This window comes from Chiloscyllium plagiosum, unplaced genomic scaffold (assembly GCF_037043375.1).
Source record: "Chiloscyllium plagiosum isolate Xiang-an unplaced genomic scaffold, Cpla_swu_hap1 HiC_scaffold_16, whole genome shotgun sequence".
Classification (NCBI taxonomy): Eukaryota; Metazoa; Chordata; class Chondrichthyes; order Orectolobiformes; family Hemiscylliidae; genus Chiloscyllium; species Chiloscyllium plagiosum.
In genome coordinates, this window is record NW_028270154.1 from 8014744 (window position 1) to 8039324 (window position 24581).

The 24581-nt window shown below is 39.5% G+C and overlaps 1 pseudogene; it reads right to left on the reverse strand.

Moving 5' to 3' along the window:
• Positions 1-10532: 10532 nt before the first annotated feature.
• LOC122556969 (protocadherin gamma-A5-like) lies at positions 10533-17438 on the reverse strand (annotated as a pseudogene).
• Between the last annotated feature and the right edge of the window lie 7143 nt (positions 17439-24581).

Here is a 24581-nt window from a genome sequence, read left to right on the forward strand (position 1 = left end):
CTAACGAATACATATTAAAGTACCATCATAGTCTGCTTCCTCTAATTCTCCCGATAAAGGCTAACAATTGAATGTTTGATCTGTCTGCTGATCTAAACGATCCGCAACCATGCATGATATGGTACCTCTTACCACCTAGACTTCTCAATAATCCACTGTTCAACATGTTCTAATGAAGCGCCACTGGAATCAATAAGTCCTCTGTGTTTTCTCTCTACAAGCGCTGCCAGATTTTCTGTGTTTCTGCAGCATTTGCTGTTTTTGTTATATACCTCTCCAGATGGGTATACGATCAGTATAGCACAAGGCACATGATCATGATATCATCATTTTATCACAGCATGTGCCCTGAAGACAGAACGATTGCAGAATCCTTCGCAACTTGTATGATTTGAATTGCGGCGCACAAATAAAAGTTTACTACATTTTGTACACGAAGAGCTTTATTTATTGAAAAATAAAGTTTGAAGAGGTCTCTCGGACAGGAATATTTTTCACTTTTTTCATCAATTTTCAAATTTGAGCAAATACGAACGCACCTATTCATGAGCAATCGGTCGTTACTGACTTTTTTTTTGATCTTTGGACGGATGAGGGCATCGCTGGCGAGGCAACATTTTATTGCCCAGAGGGCAGTTAAGAGTCAACCACGTTGTTGTGGATCTGGGTCCCAAGCAGGCCAGATCAAGTAAGGATAGCAGTTTCCTTCCATAAATGGCTGTACTAAACCAGAGGCGGCTTTGACAATCAATTATTGGTCATCATTATATTCTTAATTCCACTTATTTATTGAATTCGAATTCAACCATTTGCCACAGCTGATTTCGAACCCAGATCTCCAGAAAGTTATCTGGACGTCTGGATTAACAGTCCAGCGAGAATTGTACTAGGCCATCGCTTGACATATAGTGTGCAAGAGGGGGAACCCAACACATAAACGCATTTTCGAGGAAACTGTCTTGTAACCCCTATACATGAAAGTTGGAGATTTTATTTCTGTTATATGTATGTATGTGTCTGTGTCTCTGTGTGTTCGTGTGTTATCCACGTCACAACATCATTCTCAATATAAATCAACCAAGATTTGTGCGTCTGATTGATCAAGACTCTTTGTGAACTGTGTTGAAACTACGTCTGGATCTCAATTTCACGATCATCACAATGGCTCTGATGAAAGATCACAACAGCCCCGGAATTTTAACTCTTCTTCATTCGCCACGTCAAACGTTCTATCTAAAAAAAGAGAAAATAATTCCAGTATTTTATGCTCTTAATTCATGAGAGACTTTTTTTTAATAGGGTAAATTTCAGAAACGTTCATAATTACTTCTGGCAAAAAGAAAGCTATGGCCTTGCATGATGTCACAGAACAGCTAAGAATACGGCTGTTTCTCTGAATGGAAGTACATTATTATACCTATAGTTTATACCTATTGTACCTATGCGACAAGATTTAAAGCTTATTTTCCGACTGCAAGGCAGAAACACTCTGCTAATTCATTTTAGATGATAAAAGGGAGTGCGCAAAGTTAGCCCAAGTAATTTGGTTTGCACTTATGCGTTATTGCGCATTGCAAAAGCTGTTCGTCACTGTTAGTTATCACAAAAAAAGAGAAAAAAATCGCAAGCAAATCAGACTAAGCTGCCCTCTACTGGCAAAATGAGAACATTAACTCTTCCACCCTTCAGTCTAACTAATCCATGCCAACCATATTCCCAAACTAGTCCCACATTCCTACATTAGGCCCATACCCTTCCAAACTTTACCTGTTTATGCACTTATCCAAATGTTTTTTAAAAAACATCATTTATAGAGTCATAGAGATGTACAGCATGGAAACAGACCCTTCAGTCCAACCCGTCCATGCCGACCAGATATCCCAACCCAATCTAGTCCCACCTTCCAGCACCCGGCCCATATCCCTCCAAACCCTTCCTATGTATATACCCATCCAAATGCCTCTTAAATATTGCAATTGTACCAGCTTTCATCACTTCTTCTGGCCGCTCATTGTACCACCCTCTGCGTGAAAAAGCTGCCCCTTAGGTCTCTTTTATATCTTTGCCCTCTCACTCTAAACCTATGCCCTCTAGCTCTGGACTCCCCACCCCAGGGAAAAAGAAAACTTTGTCTATTTATCCTATCCATAGCCCTCATGATTTTATAAACCTCTATAAGGTCACCCCTCAGCCTCTGATGCTCCAGGGAAAACAGCCATAGCCTGTTCAGCCTCTCCCTATAGCTCAAATCCTCCAACCCTAACATCGTTGTCATTGTTGGCCACATCCCCCTAATTTATACATCTAATTCAGTAAACTCACAATCAACGATGACCAACTCTATGGGCAGCCCTAGGACTTCCCATAACCTCATGATGTTTACCAGATATCTTCATCACCAGTCTTTGGGACCTTACAATTCTTCTGACAGTTATACTCCTTCCCATATATTTTCCAGCTGCATTGCATTATTTGCCAATAAACTAAATACTTGCTTATCATTAAGAACTCTTCCAAATTCTGTACCAACTTACGTTTGGCAGGTTTGAAAGGACATTCACTTCTACCAGTTGTTATACGTTTTTAAAATCAACTGTAATAGAAAATTGTTACAATTCTGTGACATTTTTGATAAATTTGGACATAAACCCTTTATCACGTCACTCTTGTAGATCAAACAGCCATAAGACCATAAGACCTAGGAGCAGAAAGTAGGCCATTCAACACATCGAGTCTGCTCCGCCATTCAATCACAGCTGATAAATTCTTCATCCCCATTCCTCCACCTTCTCCCCATATGATCTCTATGACAATCAAGGACCTATCTATCTCAGTCTTAAATATACTTAATGATCTGGTCTCCACAGCCTTCTATGGCAGTGAATTCCATAGATTTACCATGAAGAAGTTTCTACTAATCTTCATTATAAAAAATCTTCATTTACTCTAAGGCTGTGCCTCGAGTCCTAGTCTCTCCTACCAATGGAATCTTTCCAACATCCAATTTGTCCAGGCCATTCAGTATTCTATATGTTTCAATTAGATCCCCCCCCCTCATCCTTCTCAACTCCATCGAGTACGGACCCAGAGTCGTCAACCATTCATTCTGACTTGCAGTTTCAATTGAAATGCCTATGATTCTTGTATTTTAAGTGAGTTTTAGTTAGAGGTTGGTTCCTGAATTAATCCTTTACTGCTTCTTATCCAAACATTTCCATAACTAATTTTCTTCTATTAATAGAAAGCATCAATTGGAATTTTATTGATGAGGGTGAATTCAATCAATTTACAACGTTACCAAGACATTTCAAAAAATGTTTAGAATTCACAACTAACTAGGGGACACAATCACAGCTTCACCTTTTATTTTGTAATCTCTGTTTGTCACTTTTCCCTAGATCATTAGATGTGAGAATCTGAACTTAGCAGCAATTGTTTATCCCACCAACTTCTTTTGCTCTCTTAGATGTTCTCTATTTACATCATTCGTTGTTCCATCTTCTTTGCCATTGAGATGAGGGCTGGTTTTAATGTTTACAGTTGGCTACTCAAAAAAAAAAATCAATGACACCTCTGCATGGATGTTTGTGGTTTGCATTTCACAGTACTTATACAGGTACTTAAACAGAAGTTGTTATAAAGCACAACTTTAATGTTTAATATATACTGAGAATTACACAAACAGCCTGGATTATTGTGGGATCATTAGAAGCTTTTTCTTCTAATTTTGAATAAGTAACAAACCTAGGATTGTGACTGAGCTAGACCTTTCAAAAATGCCAGTCATTAAAATGCTTATATGTTTCGAACTGCTTGTTTACAGAAACCCAAGTAAATTCCATAATGTTTCTTCTCACCAGGACCCTTTTAAGATCCCATAAAACCTTTCATTATCTTACCCAGAAAATCTGTGTGGAAACCACAAGTCTGCCTGTGAACGTCTGCTACAAATAATTGCCAACCTCTTTCCGCCATTTTGTGTCAGCTCAAAGCATCCAGGCGGCCATCTTGTCAATTACAACAACTGTCCTAAGCGCCTTCCAATTTTGGTTTTCTTAAATAAAATCAATCTTTGATTGCGGTGAAAAAAACAATAAAATGCTAATAACCTAATGTTTACCACTGTTGTGAATTCTGACAATAAACCAATACTACAAAAACATTGTAGCGTGATAAGGGCAGGAGAGGGGATGGTTGGAGCGAGGTGGTGATGGGGTGAGGGAGTGTTAGGGGAGGTGTTTGTTAAACAAGATTATGTCACTATCATGCATTAACGTTCTTTGCTACAATAACCTCGGTGATCTAATAACCACTTTAGAGTGTTCCACGCAACTGTTGTTGTTCAGTTTTGTCCACCTCAGTATTCAACACCAGATCCAGCAATGGATCCATGTTAGTTGAACAAAAAGCCTAACAGACATGAACTTTCTATTGATCCCATTTCAAAAGTAATTTCTGTTCTGTTATCGTTTTAGTCCAACATTAACTTTGTCGACATTTGCATAATTAATATCTCAGAAAACCCCACTCTCAGTTTAATGTAAATTTATATGTTTTCTTGAAGATTGTTTACCCTGGTCTCTGTTTCTCAATAGTTTTATGGCTATCGAATATGACCAGTCGTGCAATCATTCCTATTTGGTTTGTCAAGTCTTACAATAAATTCTACACATTTTCCTCAATGCCCCTCCTTCTTGGTGTATTTTTAAACAGTAATGCCACAACTCTTCATCTTCTTTCCTTCTCAATCTATTCCTGAAGTTGTAGCAACTCAGACAATAAACATCCAATTCTCATTATTTCATGCTATGTTTCCCTTTTGCTACTATACCATCTTTCAGATTATTATTTGCCACTGTTAAAATTGTTCGACATAATTTGTGATTTTTAAGAATATGCAAGCTAAAATTGGCTTTGCACCCTCTGAAGATCTCAGTCTTTTACTGACAAATGCTAGCAATTTTAATAAAATAAGTCAATACATTAATTGATTTGCCCGTTTTATTCATCTTTTCTCCATCTAGGTCGCGATGTTTAGAATTTATCAAACACTGAATACAGATAAAGCCCGAGTAGCTCAGTGCTTGTTTTCGAGAAGGTACATACATTACTACCTGTAAGCAACTAACATTAATTGTGACTCTTGTTTCACATGATGCCGTTTCACCATTCTAATCATTAACAGCGATTTCTATTCCAAGCAAAAGGGCTTCAGTATATACCGTTAAAATGGTGTAATGCAACGTTCTATATTCTTACACAAGATAAGGGGGCGGCACGGCGGCACGGTGGTTAGCACTGCTGCCTCACAGCGCCAGAGACCCGGGTTCAATTCCCGCCTCAGGCGACTGACTGTGTGGAGTTTGCACGTTCTCCCCGTGTCTGCGTGGGTTTCCTCCGGGTGCTCCGGTTTCCTCCCACAGTCCAAAGATGTGCAGGTCAGGTGAATTGGCCATGCTAAGTTGCCCGTAGTGTTAGGTAAGGGGTAAATGTAGGGGTATGGGTGGGTTGCGCTTCGGCTGGGCGGTGTGGACTTGTTGGGCCGAAGGGCCTGTTTCCACACTGTAAGTAATCTAATCTAATAAATCAAATCCATGATTCAGTGGGGTTACAGGTATTTGGCGGATAGCCTTATTCCGTGAAAAGAGAACTTCAAGATGTATCACCATTCCCCCTGCAAAGACATTTTCCTGTATAAAGTTGTTGAGTAATTATCATCACTAGACGCAGCACAGCAGTTCAAGAGTGGGGTTTAATCTTGAGAGTTTAAATGTTTCCAATTTCAACGGTTACCTTTGAAGATCTAAAAATGCAAAGATAAATCGATGGTCTTCTTGCTGGAGATTTCATGTGTCTAGAATGATTAAAAACGAAGTACAGGGCAACCAGTGAAAATGCGCTATAAAGACTTTGGAGACCATTTACACAGACAAATTATAAATATTCTTCACTCTTATTCGGGGTAAGAGAGGAAATGGAGCAAGTATTTTGCATCGGCCTTCATTATATTGTACACAAATAGCGTTCTAGAAACAGATGTAAATCTTTAAGTGGAAATGTCGGAGAACGCAGTGTGACCACAACTATCAGAGAAGTGGTAAAAGTAGCTTTATGGAGCTGTAAACTAAGAGGTGCCCGGATCCTGAATTTCATCCGAGAGTAATAAATTCAATAGCTAGTGGAATAATTGTTTCTTTGGATTCAATTGTTTAAAACTGAATTGATTCAAGGATGGTCCCAATTATTCATGGATTTTAAGTATAACTCCTTTAATAATAACGGTAGGAAGTCAGAACGCAGGAGACCACTGGCTACTTAACTAAACATTGTCTCGCAATCAACAACTCAAGAAGTGACATCAAATCACTTCGATAAGTTTAAGGCAATCAAACAATGAACATTGTTGTGTGAAAAGGAAATCTTCTTTGACCAAGCTATTGAAGTTATTTAAGGAGATAACACGTGCTATTGCTGAAGGAGATTGTTGTGTGTTGATTTTCAGAATACTTTTGATGAAATGTCACAGCAAATGTTAATGCTGAAAATGAATACTCATGATGCAAAGGATAACATTACTGGCAGACTAAGAAGACTGGCCGGCTAAAGTTAAATAGACTGGTGTTATAAATGGATGTTTCTTTTCAGTTTGACAATATATGACAAATTGTGCCCCATAGAAATGGATGAAAATATCTCAAACGTTTACATATTAGTTGCGTGAATTGGATGAAAACACTGAAGATATCATTGCCAAATTTGTTGATGAAACAAAGGTCGATAGAAAGTAAGTTGAAATGAGGACACAAGAAGACTAAGAAAAGACAAGAATACAGTTTGTGAGCAGAAAACATGTGGGAAATGGATATTCATGTGGGAAAACATGAAATTGTTTATTTTAGTACGAATAATATAAAGGAAACATATTATGTATGAGACGAAACTTTGGGAACTCTGAACTGCAAGATAACATGCAAGCATACATAGCAACAGACGAACTAGGAGCAGAACTAGACTGTTTAGGTCCAACAGGTAAAAACAATAACTGCAGATGCTGGAAACCAGATTCTGGATCAGTGGTGCTGGAAGAGCACAGCAATTCAGGCAGCATCCAACGAGCAGCAAAATCGACGTTTCGGGCAAAAGGTGCTTAGGTCCAAGATCATGCTCTGCTATTCCATCAAATCATTAATGAACTGACTGCAAGCTCAAATCCACATTCAGCCTTGACTTTTTCAAAAACCTTACATCTAAACTTTCTTTAGAATAGAGTTCCAAGACTCACATCACTCTGAGAGAGAAAGAAAAAAAACTTCTACTCTTTAAATGGGTGAGCCTTGATTTTTAAACAATGACGTCTATTATCTGGATTGTTGCAAAACAAAAAAAAAATGCTTTACGTGCATGAAGCCAGAAAAAAATGGTGAGGGCCTTCGTGAGTACTTTGCACAGATATTCACCAAAGAGAAGTACGTGGCTGATGATAACATTAGGGATGTTTATACTAATGTTTTAGACCACGTCGATATTAAAAGGAAGGACGTGTTGGGTGTCTTGAAAAACATTAAGGTGGATAGGTTATGAACACCTGATGGGATGTATTCCAGGATACTGAAAGATGCAAGGGAGGAGATTGTTAGGGTCTTAACAGCGATCTTCCTTTCGCCACAGGCAATGTTACAGAAGACTGGAGAAGAAGCAATGTATTTCTTTTGTTTAAGACGGGCAACAGGGATAATCAAGTAAATTATAGGCCAGTGAGTCCTAATCAGTGGCAGGGAAATTATTTGAGAAGAATCATAGGTTCAGGATTTGCTTGTGTTTGGAAAAGAATGGACTTATTAGGGATAGTCAGCATAATGTTGTGTGGTGGAGGGCTTGTCTCACAAATTTGATTGCACCTTTTGAGGAATTGCAAAAGATAATAGTGTAGGTTAATGGATGCTGTGTACATGACCTTTACTAAAACATTTGACAAGTTTCGTCGTGTTAGCTGGTCCAGCTGGTTAAGTCACATGGAATCTAGGATAGGTAGCTAAGTTGAACACAAAATTGGCTTTACAATCGAAAACAGAATGTAGTTATAGAGGGCTTTTTTTCTGTCTGGAGCTCTGTGACTGGTAGTGTTGGAAAAGGATTAGTGCCAGGACCTCTGTTGTTTATAGCATAGATAAATTAATTGGGAAGAGAATACCGGTGGTCTGATTAGTACGTTTGCAGCCAACGTTAAAAAAGTGATGGAAGTGTGGTTAGTGAAGAAATTTGTCAAAGGATGCAATAGGATATGGATCCGTTGCAAAATTTGGAATGAGAAATATTAACTGGAATTTAATCCGACAAATGTGAACTCATTTATTTAGGGAGAACAAATTCCAAAGCAAAGCATACAGTAAATGGCAGGACTTTTAATAGTTTTGATACACAGGTAGATCTTGAGGTGGAAGTAAATAGCGTCCTGAAAGCAGCAACACAAGTAGATCAAATTGTAAAGATGTATGGCATGCTTGCCTTCATCAGTAATAACGTTTGGATATAGACGTTGTCAAATCATGTTGCAGCTACATAAAGCTTTAGTTAAGCTATATTTGGAGAATTGTAAATCATTCAAGTCGTCATACTATATGAATGATGTGGAGGTTTTGCTGAGGGTGCAAAACAGGTTTACCGGGATTTTGCCTGTATCAGAGTGCATTAGCTATAAGGAGAAGTTGGGCAAACCTGGATTATTTCTTTTCTGGAGCGTCAGATCCTGAGAAGCGACATGATAGAACTATTTAAAAAATTATGACAGGCATGTATAAGGGCGGAGAGTCAGTGTATTTTTCCCAGGGTGAAAAGTTCGTATAGGAGGCATATATTTAATGGGAGAGAGGGAAAGTTGAAAGGAGTTGTGCTAGGCATTTGTTTTTTTAACAGAGTAGTCAGTCCCTGGAATCCCCTGCTGGATTGGAGACTGAGGGGTTGGTGATGATGGTGGCCGGGGGAGTTGTGGTGAGATAGATAGAAGCAGATACAATACCAGTGCTAAGAGACACTTAAACAGGAACATCAACATAAAGTGTATTGAGGGATATCGACCATTTTGCAGGTAGATGAGGCTAGTTTATTTTGGCTTCATGGTTGGTGAAGACACGGTGGGCTGAAGTATCTGTTCCTGTGTTATACTGTTCTCTGTTCTAATATCTACCGTCTCAGGATCTTATAAATTTCAAATAAATCCCCTCTTACTCTTCTAAACTCCAGCAGAGAATCTTGGATTATCCAACTTTTCCACATGAGACAAACAACGACTTCTTGCTATTATTCTTCAATGCGTTATCTGAAATGCTTTCAATACATTTGTATCCTTCCTTTAATAAGGTCCCAAATAAGATGTAGCATACTATGCATACTTCAGTAGATGTGGTTTTAGCAATGTCCTTTGCAATAGCAGCATAACGTCCTTATTTTAATTATCAGTTACTTTCGTGATAAAGTAAAATATTCTATTAGTTTTGCAAATTACTTGTCACCTCCAACGGATGCCACCACCAGACAAATAGTCACTTGCCCTCCCTTATCAGCCTTCCACAGGGAGATTTTCCTGTAGGAAACGCTAGTCCACTTCTTCGCTACTTGCAACACCTCCTCAGAATAGCACAGCACTTTCCCATGCCATAATAACGATTCACAACTTTCCAATTTTTCTCCTTCCACCTCACCATCTAAGGTTCCAGACATACCTTCCAGGTTAAGCAGCGACATACGTGCATGTCATTCAATCTAGTCTATTTTATTCACTGCAAACCATGTGCTATCGTCTATAGTGGAGAAATTAATTGCAATTATAATCAGTGTTCCCACAGGAAACTAAGAGGGAAAGTTTGTTTTGTTTCTCACTTCAAAAGCATCAATGAGCCTTTGTCATTGCCTTCTTGCAAAGATGTTGGGATAAGAAGTCTTGAATAATTTCATGGCCAAAGTAACAGGTTTCTTCTAACGTAAGGTGGTGAAAAGTTATTATAGCAAAGTAATCTCATCTGCCGTGATGAAACTAAATGGCGAGGCAGGCGTTAGGGTTCAACTAGAAGACGTCTGCTCCATGTTCTTTTTTATCTTCAAAATTATTCAGAATTTTACGCAATCAGCGATGTGTTATTCCCCTCAAAGTGTTCTGAAAAATTCTAGTCATACTGCAATATTTCTAAAGCGACTAGGATGTTATTCAAGCAATGTGAGTCCTTGCGTGACAAGGAATGGTCAAACTACAATACATAAATGGCATCCAGGATACTGAAAATTGAAGGTTCCATTGTAATCTCTTCCTGTCACCACAGGTTATTATCATAATTTTCAGTACTTCAATTGAACAAAGTCTCGAAGAAGCCCGGCATATGTTCTAATGTTAGTAGCAATCACAAAGTAGCATTTCAGATACAGCATCCACAAAGATTGCGTCTGCCTCAACCTTTGCACAGACGGAGCCAGCATTCCAAAAAAAAACACATAGATGTAGAAACATGCAAATTGATCGCAATAAATATTGACTCATTACATTATCGCTCTATGTCACGGATATTAGTCTCATCCAGAGGCAACGTCGGGTGACACGGATTTAAAAACAAAAAATCGGTCTTAGAGGATTCCGGGGAGATACAAGTTGTATAATTATATGATTCCCGAATAGGCAGTGTTCGAGCCGAATCTAGATCATTTAAATTTGCTTTTGGAACAGCTCTACTACGAGAGGCATCGGTTAGATTCCTCCGTCCATAGCGACAAATTCTGGATGTGAAACAAGAAATTTCCTTGCCTTGTTTGAATTTCACAATGATCAGGAAAAGTATTATTAATAGAAATATAAAGGACGTTGATCTTAAAATTGTGATCAAAATAAAATTTAAATCTGAAAATAATTCAGGATTTCTAGGTTCGCTTCTTTGTTCATAGCTATTGTCAGTAACGTTTTCTTGGATTGTAAAGAGAATAGAGATTATACTGAGAGACTCAGCTGCCCATTGTCCTTGACCAAAACTCCAATCGTCTGTCTAACAGCATCTTCCTCCCTAAAATTTCGAGTTGTTTTGATTTCTCCAGAAGTAAATCCCATGCTAAAAATGTTCTAATCAGTAGCTTTTATGAGCTGGTAGGAAAGTCGTGCGTTCTGTCCAGAATCTGCGTCAGTTGCAAAACTTTTGCTCACCAAGTATCCGGGACTTGCAGACTTTGGTACAATTACAGCCGAACTGTTGTCGTTTGAAGGTGATAGTATGGCTGGCGTATTGTCATTTTGGTCCAGAATAACAATACTCAAGAGAGCAGTGCTGGTCAGTGAGGGAGTTCCACCATCCTGAGCCTGAGCCTGAGCTTTGACCTGAATATTTTTCTGCATTTCATAGTCAAAAGAGTGCAGCGCGTAAATCCGCCCACTTTCGGGGTTAACACTAAACACATGTATGAAACTGTCCAATAGGAAATACGATATCTCGCTATTTTTGCCCAAATCAGGATCCAAGGCGGTAACAGCAAATATTGATGCGCCTGGAGCATTATTTTCCATCAGGAACACATTATATAACGACTGGGTAAATTGTGGTGCATTGTCATTTATATCAGAAACCGAAATGTGAATACTTTTATTTGTGTAAAAACGGGGTGACCCTGCATCCCAGGCTGAAATGGAGATGTTATAGAAAGGAGAGATTTCGCGATTCAGTGTTTCACTGACGACTAAACTATATTGCTTGTTCGCAGATTTTTGAAGAATAAACGGGATATTTGGTTGCAACTGACATTGCACTTGTCCATTTTCACCGGAATCATGATCCATTGCACTTATTATAGCGATCACAGTCCCGCTTGGAATATCTTCGTGCACTTCAATGGATAGCGAGTTTATTTTTAACTTCGGCGCGTTATCATTAACGTCAACTAATTCAACAATAATCTCGGCGCGTCCAACCAATGCGGGTTTGCCATTGTCCAAAGCCTCTACTCCAAGTTGATAAACCTTTTCCTCTTCATAGTCCAGTGATCCTTGAATTCTGACATGACCAAGTGCGGAGTCTAAACTGAACAAGTCCCTCACACTATGAGAAACGTGGCTGGTTAAATACTACTTTACTTCGCCATTTGTTCCCTGGTCTAAGTCAACAGCATTTAATGTTATGATTAAGGTACCTTTAGATATGTTCTCCAATGCGCTAACTCTGTGTAACTGATTATCAAATACTGGCACATAATTGTTTACATCCAGTACAGTAATTACTATTTCTGCAGTACCAGATCTTCGAGGAATTCCACCGTCAATGTCCGTCAGTGTCAGGTGAAATGTTGTCTCTTGCTCAGGGTCTAAGGGGTTTCCTAACATCAGCTCTGCAATTTTACTCCCATCGCTCCCGATTTTCACATCGACACGATGCATTTCCAATGGATTTTCTACCGCTACATTCCGAGAAACAAAATAGGATGCGCTTCGTCCACAGAGTTTCTCTGTCAATTTTCTCGTCCACAACTAAAATACCGTTCTCCATGTTCACCTTCAGTAACTGCATTTCATCATCAGGAACGAGTCGAAATTTGCGAAACGACATCTCGCCAACACTTAGGCCCAAATCTTCCGCAATATTCCCAACAAAAGCACCGCGCTCGATTTCTTCGGGGATCACGTATAGTATTTGACCGAAAATTAGTGACTCCAGAGTCACTGGAGTCAGGAAAGGTCCCGGATGATTGGAAGATGGCTGTTGTAACCCCCTTGTTCAAGAAAGGATCAAGGCAAAAGATGGAAAATTATAGGCCAATCAGCTTAACCTCGGTTGTTGGTAAAATTCTAGAATCCATCATTAAGGATGAGGTTTCTAAATTCTTGGAAGAGCAGAGTCTGATTAGAACAAGTCAACATGGATTTAGTAAAGGGAGGTCATGCCTGACAAACCTGTTGGAATTTTTTGAAGAGGTAACAAGTAGGTTAGACCAGGGAAACCCAGTGGATGTGGTCTATCTAGACTTTCAAAAGGCCTTTGATAAGGTGCCACACGGGAGGCTGCTGAGCAAGGTGAGGGCCCATGGTGTTCGAGGTGAGCTGCTGGGATGGATTGAGGATTGGCTGTCTAACAGAAGGCAGAGAGTTGGGATAAAAGGTTCTTTTTCAGAATGGCAGCCGGTGACGAGCGGTGTCCCGCAGGGTTCGGTGCTGGGGCCACAGCTGTTCGCATTATATATTAACGATTTGGATGAGGGAACCGGGGGCATTCTCGCGAAGTTTGCCGATGATACGAAGTTAGGTGGACAGGCAGGTAGTACTGAGGAAGTGGGGAGGCTGCAGAAGGATCTTGACAGGTTGGGAGAGTGGTCCAGGAAATGGCTGATGGAATTTAACGTGAGCAAGTGCGACGTCTTGCACTTTGGCAAAAAGAATAAAAGCATAGACTACTTTCTAAATGGTGAGAAAATTAATAAAGCCAAAGCACAAAGGGATCTGGGAGTGCTAGTCCAGGATTCTCTAAAGGTAAACATGCAGGTTGAGTCCGTGATTAAGAAAGCGAATGCAATGTTGTCTCTTATCTCAAGAGGGTTGGAATATAAAAGCAGAGATGTACTACTAAGACTTTATAAAGCTCTGGTTAGGCCCCATTTGGAGTACTGTGTCCAGTTTTGGTCCCCACACCTCAGGAAGGACATACTGGCACTGGAACGTGTCCAGCGGAGATTCACACGGATGATCCCTGGAATGACAGGTCTAACATATGAGGAACGGCTGAGGATACTGGGATTGTATTCGTTGGAGTTTAGAAGATTAAGGGGAGACTTAATAGAGACGTACAAAATAATACATGGCTTGGAAAAGGTGGATGCTAGGAAATTGTTTCAGTTAAACGAGGAGACTAGGACCCGTGGACACAGCCTTAGAATTAGAGGGGGTCATTTCAGAACAGAAATGCGGAGACATTTCTTCAGCCAGAGAGTGGTGGGCCTGTGGAATTCATTGCCACGGAGTGCAGTGGAAGCCGGGACGCTAAATGTCTTCAAGGCCGAGATTGATAGATTCTTGTTGTCTCGAGGAATTAAGGGCTACGGGGAGAACGCTGGTAAGTGGAGCTGAAATGCGCATCAGCCATGATTGAATGGCGGAGTGGACTTGATGGGCCGAATGGCCTTACTTCCACTCCTATGTCTTATGGTCTTATGGTCTTATTAAATCCGAGTCACAAGTCGGCAACACAAAATAGAACAGACGGCTGAGCCCTTTCGCCATTGTTCCGGGTTTGATCCAAGTGTAAATCTGCCAAAATGCCGTCCTATCTCTTTGTTTTAACTCGCTCTCTATGAAGTCAAATACATTTTCTGGTAAAGAAAAATGACATTAAAATGATAAAGGTAAAATCTCAATTGACCGAACCCTCAGTGCAAGATGATGTAGATGTCGGCGACTTTGCATGCTCTTCTTTACTGCGCTGTGTTTCATATTATAGGAAGGGGAGGTAGACCTCTTGCAGCGTTTGCTTTTCCTATTGGTAGACAGCGACACAAAGAGTCTTTACCCATAACTGCACCAGGCGTTTCTTAAAGTAAAATTGCTCTCAAAGAGTGACAACATCAATGAATCTTGTATTTAATGGTGCGCATTTAAAATCCCCTCTTGCGTTTGTTGATATTTCCAAAGTTTTTTTTAACGAACCTCAATTATTTGCAATTGGCCACTGATAGCTAATGACAGTATAGTTTAGAAATAAACGCTCTTTACTCCAGATAAAATGATTTAAAGGCAGTCAATCTTATTATTTAAATACTTTCATTCAGGCTTGTTAGATTAAATCAATCTAATTTATTATATGTGCAGTTTTGGAACATGATTCTTTGATGAGGGGGTGTCGGTTCTAAATGCATCTTTCTGTTGTTTTTAATTATTGGGCTGGCCGACATCATTTTGGCTATGAAGAAAGCATTTTTTCCTGTTGGGTTGTGAATTCGCTGAACTGTTCGTTTCAATATTTAAAACTAAACTTATGGAGAGAACATTGACCAGAAAAAAATACATTAATGCAAGTTGTATTACGTTAATACAGACTATGTTGCCATCTCTACATTTCATTATAACTCCCAACTATGAATTTTACCATTTTGTACGCAATTTTCAGATGGGTTGTTCTATTTACCATGAAGCTGCAGTTTAGATATAACACATAACTTAATTTAAGGAAGAAAAGAAATGTACAGATCTGATAGACGGGAACATTTTAAATACTTGGAAACAGTTCAGTAGAATGAAGGTAGGGTGCCTGGGAACCCATATAATTTGGAGTGCTGGGATGATCATCCCTGATATTTCGCTGTCTTTGGTGCATTTGTGGTTGTAACATTCTTTATTTTTCACTCGAATCTTTGGTCTGTTTCAAAGGAGGCGATGCCTCTTGTCCCTGTAGCCTTTCTTTCGCTCACAGTCACTTTCCTCTGACACCTCTTAATGCGTTTTATTTTGCGAGCTGAAAATGTACACTGTGCGAATCACCAATCTGAAAACTTCACTCAATGACATCGATAGCTACTCATGATGCTAGGGTGATCATTGCTACCTGCCGGCCCCTACTGAAGAGAAGTTTATCATTCTTTTCAAGAAAAGTAACCAGTTATTTTATCAGACAAGCACTTAAAATATGAAATGTACAGTGCGAGATCAGGCATTCCGCTAGTTCACAAGGTCACTCTGCCCTCAGGAATACTTGTGACTTTGTATTTGATTTCATGTGCAAGCAATATGCAAGATTAGTTTCTGCTGTAACAGCAGATAAATTACATCGCATGCCAAACAGTAGGAATAGTAGGAAAAACAGTAAATAGTAGGACAACGAATTTTTAGGGTGCATTAATGCATATCATTCTCCTCTTTGAGAAGGAAATGTGCTTTTTCACAACTATGATTAACTGACATCTTCTGCTAAAATGTACAAGGTTGCTTTCCTAATATTTTGATTATATATCGTAGATAACATACTAAAGATATCAGTCCAGTTGGCATCAACTGTGAGGCACTATATAACATAAGACAACATTCTCAACCAAGGGAACTTTGCGCACAACCATTGTCATTAAGTCATAACAGATGTTGTCTCCCAGAGCATCAATTCCTTGATTTGGACCATATTAACCGGATGTAATCATCTTTTTTTTTGTCCAGCAGAGGATGTATTTGAGGTACAAGGATAATGGGAGGATTGTATGGTCAAATTGAGATTGCAGCATATCGCACACTGACTGTAGTCATTTTCTCTTGGACTGTGACTTTGGAGGTGTGGACATATAAACACCTTTCTTTTATATTTGGTTCAGAAGATTAAAAATAGATGGTATGCTTACAAATGGGATGAATATCACAACTGATCCATCTTTCATTATCCCGTGTGATGCTGCTGTGGTTTTAATAGCGGCATTTTGTCCTGGTTTCTTTTCAAGAGAGACTAGAGGACTAGATGCAGCACAGACGGAAGCAGGTAAACAACTTGTGAGGACTAGATTTTATTAAAAGTTCGAACTATAAAACGGTCTGAATTGCTGTGGTCAAGCTCTCACAGATCATGGATTTTTAGTGAGCTTTCATCAGTTGCTGTTGGAATCTCAACAGTGTTGGAACCTGTAGTAAATGTCTCCTTGGCTTTTTAATTTTCTCTGCGTTTTCACGTGATTTTTTTTCTCTGCTGCTGGATTGCACTTGAGACAATCTGTTTCTGACTTTTCTTTTTGCCCAATGGTGCGTTAATAGAATGTTGCTGGATTGGAACTATTAATTAGTAATAACTAATGCATCTATTATTCTGTTAAGTTTTCCAGTAGAGTTAAGTTATTCGAAGTTCTTCCTTGTTGTATTTAACTATAGTGTTTGAATAAGTTATGCATTGCTTTATGTCGGGCAATTTGACCAGTTTCGTTGCATCCGGAACACAAGAATTTAAAGTAGCCTTCAAAATTAGAAAAACACAGTGTTTAAGCTGCCTTCTTGAGGGTGCCTGGTCTGCCCCATAGCAGCCTGACATTAAATGTTATGCAGAAGGTCTGCATCTGGACATTGTGTATGCAATCCCTCAGCCCCTACTCTTTCTGAATATTTATGCCACCAGTGGATGATTTTAGGTCTCGGATGAAGATGTATCACAGAACACCAGGACTTCTAATTTCACAACAGCGCACGTATGTCACTCCCTTTCAGAGCAAAGTGTTGTTGCACCTGAACATGTTTCATGTTTCACATCATTACATAAGCACTCATGAGTCGGAGTGACAACTGGTCGGTTTATTCTTCTCTTCCCCAATTGCTGGAGCCTGTTTCTTCCCGCTTTACGTCCCAGCTGGTCTAGCGATTTTCTGTTTTACCTTTTTCCTAATATTGTGTTTCCTAATACAGTCTTGCTCTTTTTCCCGGTGCTACACGGCAACTGCCCGAATATCTCCTGAGGGCTTTGGATCATCCTTGGCTCTTATGACACATACAGTTACAACAATAAATTATTCTTGAATTTAAAAGATTTTGAGCTCTCACTTCCCGTGTACCATTTCTGGATTTTTAATATTAAGTATTTCCACCCTCTCCTCTTCAGCTATAAAATCGAGCATCCATATTACTTTTTTTTGTAATGGCCTCTCAGCGATACTACTTTGATGTAAAAGTTAGCTCATACATGAATTGCGTGACAATACTGCAATTTATTGCCTTTCAGACCTCAACAATTATGTCAAATAAATGCAGATGTCTGAGATACATTCTTCAGTTTTATTTTCACCCTGTCTTTCCTTATATTAGTTAATTCAGACAGCAAATCACTTCTACGCACTTGCATCAGTATGCCATACTCATGTCATGCATTATTAACTTTTAGCTGGAATTATTGAAATATTTTAATGGAGGAGAAGACAAGGACACTCTTCCTGCTAGATCGTCGCCTTTGTGTTGACATGAAATTTACCAATTCAGTTCTCATAGAGTCATAGAGATGTACAGCATGGAAACAGACCCTCGTCCATCCCATCCATGCCGACCAGATATCCCAATCCAATCTAGTCCCAACTGCCAGCACCCAGCACATATCCCTCCAAACCCTTCCTATTCATGTAACCCTCCAAATGCTTCTTAAATTTTGCAATTCTACCCGCCTCCAATACTTCCTCTGGCAGCTCATTCCATACATGCACCACCCTCTGTGTGAAAACGTTGTCCCTTAGGTCTCTTTTATATCTTTCCCCTCTTACCCTAAACCTATGCCATCTAGTTCTGGACTCCCCTACCCCATGGAAAAGACTTTGCCTAATTACCCAATCTATGGCCCACATAATTTTTTAGACCTCTATAAGGTCAACCCTCAGCCTCCGATGCTCCAGGGAAAACAGCCCCAGCCTGTTCAGCCTCTCTCTATAGCTCAAATTCGCCAACCTGCCAACATCCTGGTCAATCTTTTCTGAACACTTTCAAGTTTCACAACATCTTTCTGATAGGAAGGAGACCAGAATTGCACGCAATATTCCAACAGTGGCCTAACCAATGTCCTGTACAACCGGGACATGACCTCCCAACTGCTGTATTCAGTACTCTGACCAACAAAGGGAAGCATACCAAACGCCTTCTTCACTATCCTATCTCCACCTACGACTCCACTTTCAAGGTCTCTTTGTTTAGCATTAAGTGTATAAATCCTGCTAAGACTTGCTTTCCCAAAATGCAGGACTCTGAATTAAACTCCATTTGCCACTTTTCAGCCCATTGGCCCACCTGGTCAAGATCATGTTGTATTCTGAGGTAACCTTCTTCGCTGTCCACTACACCTCCAATTTTGGTGTCATCTGCAAACGTACTAACTGTACCTCTTATGCTCACATCCAAATCATTCATGTAAATGACAAAAAGTAGAGGACCCAGTACTGATCCTTGTGGCACTCCACTGGTCACAGGCCTCCAGTCTGAAAAACAACCCTCCACCACCACCCTCTGTCTTCTACCTTTGAGCTAGTTCTGTACCCAAGTGGCTAGTTCTCCCTGTATTCCTTAAGATCTAACCTTGCTAATCAGTCTCCCATGGGGAACCTTGTCGAACTCCTTACTGAAGTCCATACAGAGCACATCTACCACTATGCCCTCATCACTCCTCTTTGTTACTTCCTCAAAAAACTCGATGAAGTTTGTGAGACATGATTTCCTACGCACAAAGCCATGTTGACTATCCTTGATCAGTCCTTGCCTTTCCAAATACATGCACATCCTGTCCCTCAGGATTCCCTCCAACAACTTGCCCACCACTGACGTCAGGCTCACCAGTCTCTAGTTCCCCGGCTAGTCCTTACCACCCTTCTTAAACAGTGGCACCACGTTAGCCATCCTCCAGTCTTCCGGAACCTCACCTGTGACTATTGACGATACAAATATCTCAGCAAGAGGCCCAGCAATCATTTCTCTAGCTTCCCACAGGGTTAGAGGGTGCACCTGATCAGGTCCTGGGAGTTTTCCACCTTTATCCGTTTCAAGACATCCAACACATCCTTCTCTGTAATAAGGACATTTTGCATGATGTCACCATCTATTCCCCTACAGTCTATACCTTCCATATCCTTTTCCACAGTAAGTACTGATGCAAAATACTCATTTATTATCTCCCACATTTTCTGTGGCTCGACACAAATGCTGCCTTGCTAATTTTGAGGAGCCCTATTCTCTCCTTAGTTACCCTTTTGTTCTTAATGTATTTGTAAAAACTCTTTGGATTCTCCTTAATTCTATTTGCCAAAGCTATCTCGTGTCCCGTTTTTGCCCTTCTTGTTTCCTTTTAAGTATACCCCTACTTCCTTTATACTCTTCTAAGGATTCACTCGATCTGTCCTGTCTGTACCTTACAAATGCTTCCTTCTTCTTATTAACCAAACTCTCAATTTCTTTAGTCATCCAGCATACCCTATACCTACCAGCCTTTCTTTTCACCCTAACAGGAATATACTTTCTCTGGACTCTCGTTATCTCATTTCTGAAGGCTTCCCATTTTCCAGCCGTCCCTTTACCTGCGAACATCTGCCTCCAATCAGCTTTCAAAAGTTCTTGCCTAATACCGTCAAAATTGGCCTTTCTCCAAATTAGAACTTCAACTTTTAAATCTGGTCTATCCTTTTCGATCATTATTTTAAATCTAATAGAATTATGGTCGCTGGCCCCTTAGTGCTCCCACATTGATACAGCCACAAAATCTGCCAAATATTTCAGTACTTCCACGCTTAATTTTAACATCATACTTCTGATTACCTGTATCTAAAGTGAGCTATTGCCATTCCATGTTGTGCGATTATCCTGGTATTATTCTTATCTTCTAAGGTATCACCCAATTAAATGCGATTGAAAACGAGTCAGGAATACTGAAGAAACTTTCTTGTCGAAAAATGTCATTCACAATATTTTGGAAAAAACTGAATTCAATCACTACTGTAATGTTCCAACTACGATTATTTTCTAGTGTGTTCAACCTTAAAACGTGCATATAATTTTTGAAAAATAACTGGCTAGATTTTTGGCAATCTTGCCTTCTTTTAAACTTATTCCAAAGCAAATATGTCAACATCATTATTAAGGTTTTGCTTTGTTTTCGCCTCAGCAATCTATTTTTTTCGTGTTGACAGATTCTCCATTACTAAATAATTTCTTTCTGAAACAATATTCCCCTTTCTGATACGTACAAAACGACCATATTTCCATTTACTTTTGTTTATCTGTTGAACGTCATCAATAATTCCAATTGATTCTTTGAAATAGCAAGTTATATTAAATTTTGTATTCGAATTTCAGAGCAATAAAAAAAGTCCAAGCTTGATGATTTTAAACCATGCACTGATATTGGACATAGAAGTGATCAGTCAGTTCACAGTTTTTTTTCATTCCCAACACGTTGTCTTCAATTAGAATACAAAATATTACTGTAAAATTTGATAAGTGTAAGTAGGTTCTTCAAATATAAGATGCCTGGCTTTCCGCCAGTGCTATCAGTACTTGGGCAGCTCTCGAAACTGTTGAAAAACAGAAAAACAGCATCCAGTCTACTTCTGGCTATAGTGTGGATAATAATGTCCAATCATAACTGTAGATTTCGGAATGTAAATTTATTAATGTGGAAGCTGGAAGGATAATCTACAATTACAATTTGTTTTTGAAATTTAATTGTTCTTTCCTTGACTTTATGTAAGCATTCTGATTGTCTGAAAATGCATTATTACATACCACTAGGTTTAGAAGACATACTTGCAGAGAGACCAGCCACTTGTCCTACCTTTCTGACCCACGCTTCCAATTTCCAAATTCTGAATTCAGATTGCAACCCTGAAAATTCAGTCTACCAGCATTTTCTTTGTGAAACAAATTGCAGGTTTTACCGCACAAAATGTTTTGAAATTACATTTGAAATGTGATGTTCTCACTATTTACAAACATTTAAACTTCTTTCTGATACATTTTGAACCTTTGATGTTTACCTACAACAGTATGTGCTACAACACATTTAGCAAAAATGAAATGAATGCTTGCATTATAAAAATTGTGCAATCTTTTTGTACATGTTTACCAATTTTCACAGAAGGCTCTTAATCTTCACTGGCGGAAAGGGACTTGTACAGATTGGTGGTGTAATGGCTATCTCTGCTGCATGAGCCTCCGTCTTGCTCTTGTTCTTGTATTAATTTTGTCCGGCCTGACCTTGCACGTCAGCTTTGCTTCATGGCACGAACAGTCGGTCAGAAGAATAACTGATTTTATAAGTGCTACTTTACCACTGGAAAATATATATCATACTTTCTCAGGAACAGCATGGTCACCTGACCTTTCCATGAGATAGCAGTCACAACGTTCTGCTTTTTGCAGAATAATGCCTGCTACTTTCTTTGATCAGAGTACTCAATCAGATCTTCTCCACATTTGTTTCAATGCCATTTGACCTTTGTTTGGAACCTTTACAGGATTTGTGTTTAACTTTTCATGGAGCTTGGGCAAGAATCCTAGATAGTATGATCAAGTGAGCCAGTGAGAACACGCAGTAATTGCTGAAGGCCTACACCATCAGCAGTACAGATTTAGTCCTTCAACAAACATCAGATCAGTGGCAGGACATCCCTGCCTTAACTTTGGAGGTATGCAGTAATCTTACATTTCGGCTTGTGAGCCAGGTATTGTAGGGTATCACAGTTAGTGAGCTGTCGAATCCGTTTCTGATCTTCGTAGTCTTTATTTCTGTCTCTATGCTGTTCAGCAGGTTTGTGATACTCTGAACAACACATATGACAGAATTGCAGATGCTGGAAATCAAGAATAAAAACAGAACAGTAGTTGTGAACGCTTAATTTGCTTTCTCTGCCCAGATGCTATCAGACACCCTGTGGATTTCCAGCAATTTCTGTTTTTGGTGGTAGGACTACACTTGAGTATGATAGAGAGAGAGCAGGTGGGGAGCAGGACTTGCTGTCCTTCTCAGGTTCTTATCCATGATGTTTACTCTCGCAATCACACAGCAAATTGCAGTAGGAACAGATTATTTGATACCCGTTCTTTGCACAATGTCTTGATGAGCGACCACAATAGCTGCTACTTTAAATATTTGTAAACCTCTACAAAGGTGACTGCAGGGCTGTCCACAGACGTGGTAGTCACAACAATTCAATTCATCACACTGAGTTAGTGATGTACATCCTAATGTGGATTAGATTGATGGCTGGAGCCATCAGATAGAAACTCTTGAAACTTGGGAGTCGCAGTATTCGACATCATTTGCGTCCTCTTTCCTCTGACGGAAGCTTTTGGTAATAGTCATGAAGACTGGTGCAAATAAACCAGAATTCTCTCATTTATTAAACTCGAGCGCATCCAGAATGATGAAACTAACGGCTACAATTAAACAGTTTTTTTTTAAATGGCAGCAATTGATGGAGAACAGGCGTTTATGAATTTAATGGAATGTGCAGTGCAACTATTTTTTTTGGAACACTATGTGTCATATAAAAAAATCATGATTATAAATAGGATCTATTCTCATGCTATCGACTTATATCCAAATCTGCAATATGTGAATACAGACCACAGTTTCCTGAATGTATAACAACATTCAGAATATCCCAAGAAATCCTTCTCGACAGTTGGAACTTTTCCTTTTTAAATTTTAAAGACGTGACACATTCCCAAATAATCAGTTGACATTTTGGAACACGTATCCATGGAAGTTACTTAATCAGGCAACTAAAACATATGATTTGCAAAACTTCTGCTTCAAATTTTGTCGTAATAATTTGTAAATACTCACTTCTGGAATTTTCAAACTTGATCATTATATAAAAACACACTTAAACAATTAATCGGGCAGGTAACGTCGGGCAGTAGCACATCGAAATGGCAAAACGAACTGCATGTAGCTTGTTACCGTTTCCTTTCAGAATTTTCCCTGACATTAAGGAGCCAAAGTAAAGCGGTCATCAATCAGAATCAGGGAGAAAACTTAACATTGGTTGGAGTCACACATGGTACAAAAACAAATTATTATTTTATTGCCAGTGAGTCATCTCAGTTCCGATATCTCTCCGCAGGAGTTCGTCGGGGATTGTCGTAAGACAAACCATCAGCTGTTTCATCAATGACCTTCTTCCCATCATAAAACCAGAAGTGGGTATGTTCACCAATGATTGCACAGTATTCAGCATTATTTGCGACTCCTTTGATAGTAATACAGCCCATTTTCAAATGCAACTAGATGTCGACAATTTCCAGGTTTAGGCAGAAAAGTGGCAAGTAACATCGACACCACACAAATGTCAGGCAATCAGAATCTATAAAAAGAGCCATCTAACCACTATCTCTTCACATTCAATAGTATTACCACCCCGGAATTCCCAAGTCTTGCAATGCTTGGGGTTTCCGTAGACCAGCAACTCAACTTGACTCACCATATAATCACAATGTATGCAACAACAGGTCAGAGGCTCGGAATACTACAGCAAGCAACCCAATCCTTACTCCCCAGTGCCTGTCCACCATCAACAAGACACAAATAAGGATTGTCTTGGAGTACTCCACATTTGACAGGATAAGTGATGCACCAACAATACTCAACACTTACCGAGTTTTGAGATGACTTGTAGCTCAGGTTGAGGTTCTAGATGTAGGTTTGCTCACTGAGCTGGAAGGTTCTTTTCCAGATGTTTCTTCACCCTACTAGGTAACATCTTCAGTCGATCTCAGCGAAGCACTGTACATGATTCCTGCTTTCTATTTATATGTTTTGGTTTCTTTGGGTTGGTGTTGTCATTTCCAGTGGTGATTTCATTTCCAGTGGTGATGTCATTTCCTGTTCTTTTTCTCGGGGGTGGTAGATGGGATCTAAATCGATGTGTTTGTTGATAGAGTTCCAATTGGAATGCCATGCTTCTAGGAATTCTTATGTGTGTCTCTGGTTTGTCCTAAGATGGATGTATTGTCCCAGTCGAAGTGGTGTCCTTCCTTATCTGTATGTAAGGATACTAATGAGAGAGGGTAATGTCGTTTTGTGGCTAGTTGGTGTTCATGTACCCTGGTGGCTAGTTTTCTGCCTGTTTGTCCAATGTAGTGTTTG